Here is an 11319-nt window from a genome sequence, read left to right as displayed (position 1 = left end):
CTTTGGCAGTTTTGAAGCGATCACGAGAGCAACAAGGAGGACAAGAAGTAACAAACTAGAAGCTACAAGCCAAAAATGTCCTCTACCGACTACAGCCTCCTTCTCTCCTGCCTCCTTCCCTCCATCCTTCTTCCCCCCATCCTCTGTGTGTCCTCCTGTCTGACCTGCAGGTGAGAAACAGGTGTGAGGTGTCAGCTGTCAGGTAGGTGATGAGTGAAGAACAGAACAGAATCCATTTCCTCTTCAAACTGCTGTCAGACATTATCTACTGCACTCTGATCACATCACTCAGACCAGCTGCTTTCTACAAAGTCTCATCAACAACATCTTTAGAAACAAACATCAACAACCAGGAAGCAGCTTCACCTCTGATCACACACACACTCAACTCTACTCACTCACCTGGAGGATCAACATGAAGGTAGATGATGCAGATTTGCTTTGTTCCATTCAGGAGGACACATTCATATCTTCCACTATCAGCAGTCGTCACATTGTTCAGAATCAAAGACAAAGCTCCATCCTTCATCTGTCTGTCCTGCAGATCCACCCGGTTCTTAAAAGATGAATGTTGATTTTCTAATACAGACAGATTGTCTCGATGCAAAAGGACATATTCATCTCCCAAGTCAGTTCTGTTCCACTGGAAATTTTCTTTGCTGTAGTTTTGAGCTTGACATGGCAGAGTGATGTTCTGCCCAGACTCAGCTGTGATGTTTTTCTGGTCTGAAAGAGAAAACAATACAGGGCAGAGAGGTTAAAGGTCAAGTCTACAACTTTTTTACTTCAGCAGCAGAGTGATATATCTGACTGGCACTCTGGGATTGGTCTCTGACTGCTGTAAAAAGGTCTAAAGGAAGCTAAAGTTAAGAAATGTTTTTCTTATGCTGTATTCATAGACTGTCCAAACTGCCTTTACACTTTATGCATCATTTGTATGACATTTAAGAGAAAAAGGTTGTTTTCTCCTTTTTATTCCATTTCATATACCCAAAAGACCTGCTACACTACGTTGTCAGATCTTTGGAGAGCTTATAGAGGCTGTTTGTAGAAATAAGAAATTCAAATTATTATTTTTCTGCTGCATACATTAACAGAAAAATACATTCATAAAAATAAAATAAAAAAAATACATACATTATGCCCCTGGTGGTGTTTTTTTTCTATACTCTTGTATATGTCATTTGAAAACTAACTGGGTAGGGTGTTTTCAAATGGGTGCTCAAACCTTTGTACAGTGTTGTGCAAAGGTTTGAGCACCCCTGATAATTTTCATGATTTTCCTTCATAAATCATTGGTTGTTTCGATCAGCAATTTAAGTTAAATATATCATGTAGCAGACAAACACAATGATATTTGAGAAGTGAAATGAAGTTTATACAATGTACAAAAAAATGTGCAATAGTTACTTAAACAAAATCAGGCAGGTGCATAAATTTGGGCACCACAAAAAAGAAATTACATCAATATTTAGTAAATCCGCCTTTTGCAGAAATTACGGCCTCTAAACGCTTCCTGTAGGTTCCAATGAGAGGCTGGATTGTGGTTGAAGGTATTTTGGACCATTCCTCTTTACAAAACAGCTCTAGTTCATTCAGGTTTGATGGCTTCGAGCATGGACAGCTCTCTTTAACTCACACCACAGATTTTCAATAATATTCAGGTCTGAGGACTTAGATGGTCGTTCCAGGACGTTGTACTTGTTCCTCTGCATGAATGCCTTAGTGGACTTTGAGCAGTGTTTCGGGTCGTTGTCTTGTTGAAAGATCCAGCCCCGGCGCAGCTTCAGCTTTGTCACTGATTCCTGGACATTGGTCTCCAGAATCTGCTGATCCTGAGTGGAATCCATGTGTCCCTCAACTTTGACAAGATTCCCAGTCCCTGCACTGACCACACAGCGCCAAATGGATCCACCACAGTACACACACAGTACACCACACCACCATAGTCCACAGCACCTTATTCCAGAATGAAGCTGGCTTGTCCAAATGTGCTTTAGCAGCTCTGTTTGTGCTGTGGGCGGAGAAAAGGCTTCCTCTGCATCACTCTCACATACAGCATCTCCTTGTGTAAAGTGAGGGAGAGGTTTTAAGCACTGAGATACTCTGACACACTGCTGCCAGAGGGTGGAGTTGTGTTTTGTCCTTTTTAAAAATAAGTAGTGCTGTTACTACCTGACACAATTGCTCAGAATGCCCACTGTGCATTTTATTGTGTTGCTGTATTTAGGTTGATGCTTCATTCATAAGGAACAGGCAAAACTTTGTCACTTTCTGAAAGGTGCGTGTGTGCGTGTGTGCGTGTGTGCGTGTGTGTGTGTGTGTGTGTGTGTGCGTGTGTGAGAGAGAGAGATAATCATCAATACATGATCCTACAACAGGACAACCACACTGTACTTGTTTATTGTTTATTAAATTTGCACACAAACTAATATGTTTCAGTTCTGTTTATTTGCTCTGTTTTTTATTTACCTGTTCTCAGACCATTAAACTAAACCAAGGCCAGAGCTAAGAGAGTAAGCACTGAAACAGTCATTTAATAATCATTTACTGATAAATCTGTTAAATTACAGTCTGTATTTTTGATGGCTTTCTTTCCAGGTTTCAAATAGGCTAAACTTTATTAATATAGTAGCTCTGCTGGATTAAAGAAATGACAGCGTTCCTAAAGTTATTCTCGACACAGACACAGAGCAAACAATCACTCGACAGATTTTTAAAATTTGTAAATAAATGTTGTTGTTGTTTTTTTAAATGATGCAAGCACTTAAACATAAACCACAAAGTCATACATACACGCTTCAGCTCCAGAAGCAGCAAAGCAGAGGTATCCAAAGAAAATCCACCAGAGTAACAAACGTGGAACAAAATCCATTTAAGCCTCGAGTTCTGCTCTTCAGGCTGCAGAAAGTAACAATGATGCCTACTGATGCTAAGAACTGTCTACCTCCCCTTCCTGTCTACCTCCCCGTCCTTCCAGATGACTGTACAAAAGGGGGGAGGGGGATGTCACGTGTTTGTAGTGCTCACAAGTGATTGGTTGACAAGTTTGCTTCATTCACAAATAGCGGAGGCCAGCGGAATGCGAGCGGCGTGAGAAAAACTATAAAAGATTAAAAATACAGCCTGAAAATCAGAGACGGTCGTCGCAGTGGACACTTTTCATTGTTGTTAACACTCGCTTTCACTTCAGGTATTTCAATGTTACAACTTCGCACTTTTCCGCAGCTGGCTGACGGACCACAACAACTATTGAATGAGTCAGCTGATTACGAGACGGTCACGTGTTTCAAGTGGGTTCCCGGAAGTCCTTAACGGGTAATATGTGGAGACACGAGCTCCGTTTTCAGTAACTACTAGTCAATAAACGCATTGGTGTTTTTATACCACAATGAAATGTATGCAGTTAAATCTTTGTAAATATGTTAAAAAAAAAAAAGCCGTCCCTGCCTTCTTCACATGTTAAAGAGATTCTGCTGTTGTTGATTAGTTTTATTATTACTATTATCAACATTGCATTTATTACTTTCTACTTTCCATTTTGCCTCCATTGTGGTTCAGTAATCCCACAGTGACTCAGGCTGAAAGTAATCTTCATGAAAAAAATAACATTCAGCCTTTCAGAGGACAAAAGGAGACTCACTGTTAGTGATATCAGCTGAAAGCAGAAAGATTCGTTGTACTAGTGTGAGGATTATAGTTTTTGCTTTGTTAATGCATCACTATCTGAATACCTTCAACGTGAAACCAATACAGAATCTGTTTTTTGTGAGGAAGGGAGGAATTTCTCTGTCCTGCATGTGGTGAAATCTGCAATGAAATCAGAGCATTGACAGGTTCCAGGTTGCACTGAAACACATGTTTTTGTGTCTCATGTGTGACCAGACATGCTTGTTATTTTAAGACATAGGTGTCAAACTCTGGCCAAATCTGGCCTGCAGCCTAATACTACAAATCCCAGAATGCTCTGTTGGTGTTTTGGCACATCAGTCACTACAGGACCCATTAGCACCATGTAAATACTGCCATGCCAAGTACTTTCCGAGACTGATCCTGCTCATACTCTCAACCAAAATATTTCATTAGACACATGTGGCTCTAGTGTCGAGCTCCTCATTACAGCTCTGTTATACTTGAATAATTTTATTTATGAGTTGTTTGTTGTTGTTTTTTGGAGTTTATCTCTGAAAAGAAAAAACCGCTGAAAATTTAAACCAACCACATAGCAAGCAGGTCTGGCCCAGATCTGGTATGAAGCTGGCACTTCTGACTGACTGATGTCATGGCAGAGTGTATGTCAACCAGATGTGGGCCAGGTCTGGCAATGATGCACTATTTATGTTCCTATCTTCCTATTTTAGTTAAAAGACCCAAATTCCATGTTGCAATATTATACTGCTATGGTAGCCAACGTTTCAAATGCAGGTTTGACAGGTTTGTGAGTGTACACTTTATCCAAAACCTAGTGATGGTTTACTCCACTGTTTTGCCGGTGGGTGGCTGTAGCTCAGGCGGTAGAGCAGGTCACCTACTGATCGGAAAGTTAGTGGTTTGATCCCTGACTCCTCCAGTCTGCATGTCGTGAGTATGAATGTAGTTAGGAATCACTCAGTTAAGAGAAAGTGTGTAGTTGGGTGAATGTGGTGTGTTGTATAGAGCACTTTGAGTAATCTGGGAGAGTTGAAAAATGCTATATAAGAATCAGTCCATTCACTGTCTGAACAGAGTTTTCTCATTTTACTTTTGCACTATTATGCATATGTTGTTATTACATGGCTTAATTAAGGTACACATTAGGCTGACATCAGAGCTGAAACTGTTCTGGGCCAGCAGTGTCTTTGCAACTGGCCCGTGGTTACACACAACTTTACACATGGCCCACATACCACAAAGAATGATGGCCTCTTGGCGCCCCAGACCAGGTTTGCCAGAGGTAATCCACACATGGGTCAGCAAAGGTACACCAGTGTGTCTGCAACTGGCCTTGTGCTGGCCTGTATCTGAGCCACCTTTGGCAAACCTTATCTGGGCCACCAAAAGGCTGTCATTCTTTGCCGCATGTGGCCCATGTGTAAGCACATTGTGTGGGCCTGATCCAGACCATACCAATTTTGCTATGTGGGCATTTGCCCATAAATGTCAGTTCAGGGTGTTTCGGACAGCAGAGAAAATAAAACCTTTCAGCATCACTTGCAGTGTTTGTGATTAGTAGGTGCTCTGAAAGCACAGCAGAAACTCACATTATAATATTATATGATATATGATATTAGAAGTATTCAGTTCACGTGTGATGACATGTTGTTAGAGTTAAGCTCCCAGAGACACATTTTTCTTCTACAGTTTTTTACCGATTATGGTCAGGGAGACAGAGGAAGCAGGAAGTAGGTGAAGCATGTACACTTTGGTACTCGTACACTCACAGTGTTGTTGTGGTTGAGACTTTTACAAGTCAGGGAAGAAACATTTACCATTTTAAAAGTACATTTATCTCCTTGTTCTGTAAAGAAAGCAGCTCACTGATTTAGTATGAGGTATGTGGCACAGTGAAGAGCACACAGCTGCAAACCATGAACATTCACTCTGTATGAGCTCCTCCATTTTGACTAACAGGAAGAAATCCTGGGCTCGTATGAATGCTTGTTTGAAGGGTTCATGGATGTTTTCTTTTCTGACGGTCACTAAATCACAGTTTCACAACTCATGCCATAAACCACCAGAGGTCTATGCATCTTCATTAGTTTGATCTGGAAACAAGAAGTGTAGTTATGACTGAGTAAGACAGGTGGTCATTTCACTGAGGTGCGGCATGAAGGCAGGAGCTGTGCTGAGACTGTTCTGTAAGTACTTCTTATCCTCGATAGATGAATCACAGCTGTTTAAATGACTACATTAAGGATTTTCTGTAAAGAACAGAATATAATCTTTGAGATTCATTTTAGAACATTCATACTGCAGTCAGCACTTTGTGCAAACGTGTAGATGTAAAAGCTTTTTTAGTCTAACAAAACAGAAACAGGAATTCTCTGCTGCTCCTGTTTTGCAAGATCACAGAGATAAAACAACAACAACTAGGGACAGGAAGCTTGAAACAGACTTTCCTACACTGTGTCGACCTGAGAGGTTTCTAAACACTTACTCCAATCATGCTTGAAAGCGCTCAGGTCACATAACTATGACTAACTTGGGATTTTTGATTGTATGATTACTGCCAGATGAGAGGAAGCGAGAAAGAGAGAGAGAGAGATTGAGACTGCTGGGAGAGCTCGAGTCACTTTTTCCTCTTTCAACAGAGCATTTTATTTGCTGCGACATGGGACCTTTTCCCCTCATTATAATCCGATATTCACATACTGCGCTGCCATAAACAATATGCAGGTGATCTGCTTCTTAACAATTTTCATGGCAATGACGTTTTTTCTTTTCCTTTTTTCATTCCCACTGAGGCTTCTGCTGCTTGACAGTGTGGAGAACAAACCTGATGATAAAAATAAACTACAGACATCGATAGGTTTCAGGCTGGGAGCAAAGAATGAAGACTGATTGTCAAGGATCACTGTTTTTAATGGTCCCAATATTGTGGGAATGTCTCTAAAGACTGTGTTGTTCATAATCATTGACAGTCTGGTACAATAAAAAGCTTTGTTTGTAATTTTGCAGGTTTCTTCTGTGTCACTGTTTCTCAGAACAGCATTTAAGATGTGGTGAAAGTCAAATTGTGCAGCCGTTCGATGTGGAGATGGTTTCAGATTGTTTCAAAGCCTCGATACAATTTGGGCACAAATGCTTTGAATGTTTTTAAAGCCTCACTTTTCCTGTTACTAGAAAAAACACAACCGCTATTGTCTAATCATCAGTTGACATTACTGCAAATATTAATCTAACATTTTGTCTTTCTCTTCAGGTCTCGCCTTTCTGGCACGTTACACAACAAACCAAGGTCAGTAAATGTGTTTCCTAACAGTTTAAACCTGATCATTACTTGAACTATGAATTAATTCAATTAATTAAAATATTTATTTTAAATGTTTTTTAGCATGTCTTTCATTGTTTTCTGTGGTGTTTCCTATCATTATTCCTGGAGTTCAGACTAAACACTGAATTTACTGTTCTGATCACACAGAGGTCAAAGTAAAGCCGGGACAAAACACCACACTTGACAACCCCCTATCAGCAAGCATTAAGCAAAAGTGGGAAAGAAAAACTCCCTTTTAACAGGAAGAAACCTCCAGCAGACCCAGGCTCACCCCCAACATCTGCTGCAGCTCTTTAGAGTGAGGATGGCAGGTTTTCCCCAGAGAAGGTGGAGCTGCATCTTTTGGGGCGATCGTGGCTCAAGAGTTGGGAGTTCGCCTTGTAATCGGAAGGTTACCGGTTTGAGTCCCGGCTCGGACAGTCTTGGTCGTTGTGTCCTTGGGCAAGACGCTTCACCCGTTGCCTACTGGTGGTGGTCAGAGGGCCCGGTGGCGCCAGTGTCCGGCGAGCCTCGTCTCTGTCAGTGCGCCCCAGGGTGGCTGTGGCTACAACGTAGCTTACCATCACCAATGTGTGGATGACTGGATATGTAAAGCGCTATATAAATACAGGCCATTTACCATTTAGTTGCTCACACTGAAGTAGAAAGGGTGAAACATCAGGGAGTGTTTTTCCAGCATGAAGACACAATCATGAGAACACACTGAATCAAATGTCCATGTTTTATTCCATTTATTCCCTCGTCTAGAGTTGCAAGCTATTAAAACTGTTACAGAATCTAATAAGATGCACTTGCAAATATAACAGTTGTCCTGTTTCCAATAAACAAGTAAAAAAAATCCCAGTCTGGAAAACTGCTGGGTTTGTAATATGTTGGGGTTTGTTCTCACTCACACTAACCCTGCAGCCAAGTTATCCATGGACTTGTTGTCACTTACATGTGTTTGTGTTTCTTTAATTACATTTTGTTGTGGTCAGTGTGTGTCTGTCTCCCTCTGACTCCTCACTAATTATAAGCCATGACTCAACCAGCTAACAGTACTGATATAGTTCCTGTTCCTTGCAGATCCTGGTAATTTTCCATTATGTAGTTTTTCAATGCAGGAACTTGACATAGACTCGAGGTGGCAGTTACTGCTGTGTTTCTCTGAGCTTGAACTAAAAAACTCAAACCTAACCGGGCCTTCGGTCTTTACTGGAGCACATTAATGACACAGCTCAGCTCGGGTCTACTGAGTTTTAACAGCTTTCTAAGGCTGCTTATGAAGTTCCTAGAGTTGCAGATTTGCATACATTAGGCACGTGATCAAATGTTATTGAAGAGATAAAGTCAGTGAGCCATGAACATGACATGGTTTACAGCAAAGATGGTCTAATTCCCTTTAATCAGAAGGATGAAAATTTACTGTAAACAAATGAGCTCAGACTTCTGTAACAGCAAAGGAGATACTCATGAAAAAATGAAAATAAGCTCCTTTTAACTGTATGACTAAACTTGAAACATTACAGCAGTTATGTTTGAAATGGCTAAAGGCTTAAACAAAATTAACAACAAAATAAAAAAAACAAGACAAAAAAACAAGCAAGTAAAATCTGTGTTAAAGCAAGTAAGCCAGTTTAAACAAGTAGGTTTTGAGTTGTGACTTAAATAAGGGAATCTATATTTCTTAGGACTGAACGAAGTGAGTTTCAGAGCCCAGGAGCAGAGCAACTGAAAACTCTGTGCCCCACAGTGATAAGGCGAGCAGAAGGAGCAGCAAGATGAAGATCTGAGAGAGCAGGAAACAGTGGTGATATGAAGCAGATCACAGAGATCAGGAGGAGCAAGGTTATGAATACACTTAAACGTGAGAACTATGTTGTTCCTTCTTTGTGCATTTAAGTTCAGCAGGATCAAACTATCTGCAAGTCTTGTTTGCTCAGTGCTAAGGATAAATACACAATATTACATTTAAACTGCAACAACATGGTGCACATGGATAATGACTGAGAGCTCAAACTGAACCCCTCACCTTTAGGAACCAAGCAGCGATGGTCGAAGTCCTCCAGTGATCAGAAGAAGAAGTTAGGAAGTATGTGCTCAAAGTGAACAGCTGTACTCATCTATCTGACTACCTGCTGTAACTCTGTGGTTTTGCTCTGTTGGCACATTATAGGAGGTTCACTTCTGGAGTCATGCTGCCATCAAGTGCTGTACGATGTGGAAAATATTACATACACAACATGAGAGGAGTCACGAGAGTCACAAGACAAGTTGAAAAGGAAACGAGTAGGTTTTTTTCTGCCTATGGGACTATACTGCTCCTCATTATAAACTGCCTAAAAATGATAAAGTGGCACAAAGCCCTACAAAATGACCTCCAGCAGGCCGTGTTTCTGACCAAACAATCAGACACAGACTTCATGAGGGTGTCCTGAGTGCCAGACGTCATCTAGTGAGCCCTGTGCTCACTGCCTGACACTGTGGAGCCTGACTGATATTTGCCATAGAATACAAGAACTGACAGATCCACCACTGATGCCCTCAACCTACTGAGTGCTGAGCTACCCTGGTTCACCCAGAGCACGTGTGACAGACATGAAAGGGTCTGGAGAAGCCGTGGAGAGCACTGTGCTGCATCTAACAACATCAGCTTGACCAGTTTGGTGGTGACTCAGTGATGGTGCTCTATACAAGTTATAAAACACCTTTGCTACAAGAGCCATCTCCACACAGATGAGTACGGGGGTCATCGTGTCCCTCTACTTTCATCACCTGTCTACCTATTTATTCTTCCTCATTCCTGTCATCCACATGCCTGCACCTTAAGTGTTGCACAAAACCACTGCCACATTTTTCTTTGTAGCTTGCAATCTGCTTTGATTTGTCATTAGTCCTAATATTAGCAATGAAGGTGTTATTAAGAAAAAAATGTTCTTTAACGTTGGTCAGACTGACAGTGGAGGCATGTTTTTCTCTATAAAACCACAAACACTTACACACTGAGGAAACAGGAGGTGGTTCTAATGTTTGAGTGTGAATTGCTAAAAGGAAAATAGTTTAGTAGCACCAAGAGGTATTATGGAGAAAACATTTCAACTGTGGCTGCTCTGTAAGTACGCGGTAATTTTTGTTTTTATCTAGAACAAGGTCTAAATGTTGTTCTTCGTTTATTTCTAAATCATAAACATTGTGATGGAGATAAATAAAATTCGTTCTCGGCTTATTCTGCATCACCTCCACCAAATCAACAATGTCAGCGGAAGTGAGTGATTTCCTTTGATGTCTTGTTGAATGTGAAACTTTAACCTAATATGAATTTAATTTCTTTAGTTCTGATCTCACTGCTGAGCTGCACAACAAACCAAGGTCAGTAACCTTCTTCTGTCACAGTTTAAACCTCAAATGAAATTAACTACACTGTGTCCAGTCCTTTTCGTGCTGTGGTAGTATAATATGATCATTGAAACACCTGAAAGTTCATTAACTCTCATAAGTATGAAGGACATGTGATCAATCCTAAAAGTTTCACCTTCTTAGACCTGTAATAAAAAGGAAACTGATTAGTTTTACACCGGAAGGTTTTGTTGAGTAGTAGAGTAGGTTGATTTCACAGATTATAAGAGGTTAGTTTAATGTAAATGTACATAACATATTTCCTCCTCACAGCTCGTCTGACTGTGAGTCCCAGCAGCTCTCAGTTCTTTAAAGGAGACTTTGTGACTCTGAGCTGTGAGGAGGACGACAGCTCTGCTGGATGGACTCTGAGGAGAAACACAAGCAGAGACACCAGAGTTGAGTGTGAAGACTGGGCAGATGCTGCTGGTTCTTCCTGTAACTTTAGCCACATCGTCCCATTGGATAATGGAGTTTACTGGTGTGAGTCCAGAGAGGGTCCCATCAGTAACATGGTTAACCTGACAGTCACTGGTAAGCTGAGTGTGTGGAGTTAGTGTTGATGAAGCTGTGTGTAAATGGATGAAATGCTGTAGTTTGTCTCTGTGTTGAGGTGGATCAGTGATCCTGCAGAGTCCTGTCCTCCCTGTGATGGAGGGAGATGACGTCACTCTGCTCTGTAAAACAAAGACCACTCCCTCCAACCTCCCAGCTGCTTTCTATAAAGATGGCTCCCTCATCAGGAAGCAGCCTACAGGTCACATGACCATCCAGCATGTTTCCAGGTCTGATGAAGGCCTCTACAAGTGTGACATCAGCGGTCATGGAGAGTCTCCATCCAGCTGGATCACTGTCACAGGTGACACACTCACCTGTCTGTGTTTCTGCAGCTTTCAACATTCACAATGTGACGACAACTTAATGACTGTGTTTGCTTTATTTTAGGGGAACACACCACCACACCTCCACCT

Source organism: Oreochromis niloticus, unplaced genomic scaffold (assembly GCF_001858045.2).
Source record: "Oreochromis niloticus isolate F11D_XX unplaced genomic scaffold, O_niloticus_UMD_NMBU tig00001593_pilon, whole genome shotgun sequence".
In the NCBI taxonomy this organism is placed as follows: domain Eukaryota; kingdom Metazoa; phylum Chordata; class Actinopteri; order Cichliformes; family Cichlidae; genus Oreochromis; species Oreochromis niloticus.
Note: the sequence above shows the minus strand (reverse complement) of the source record.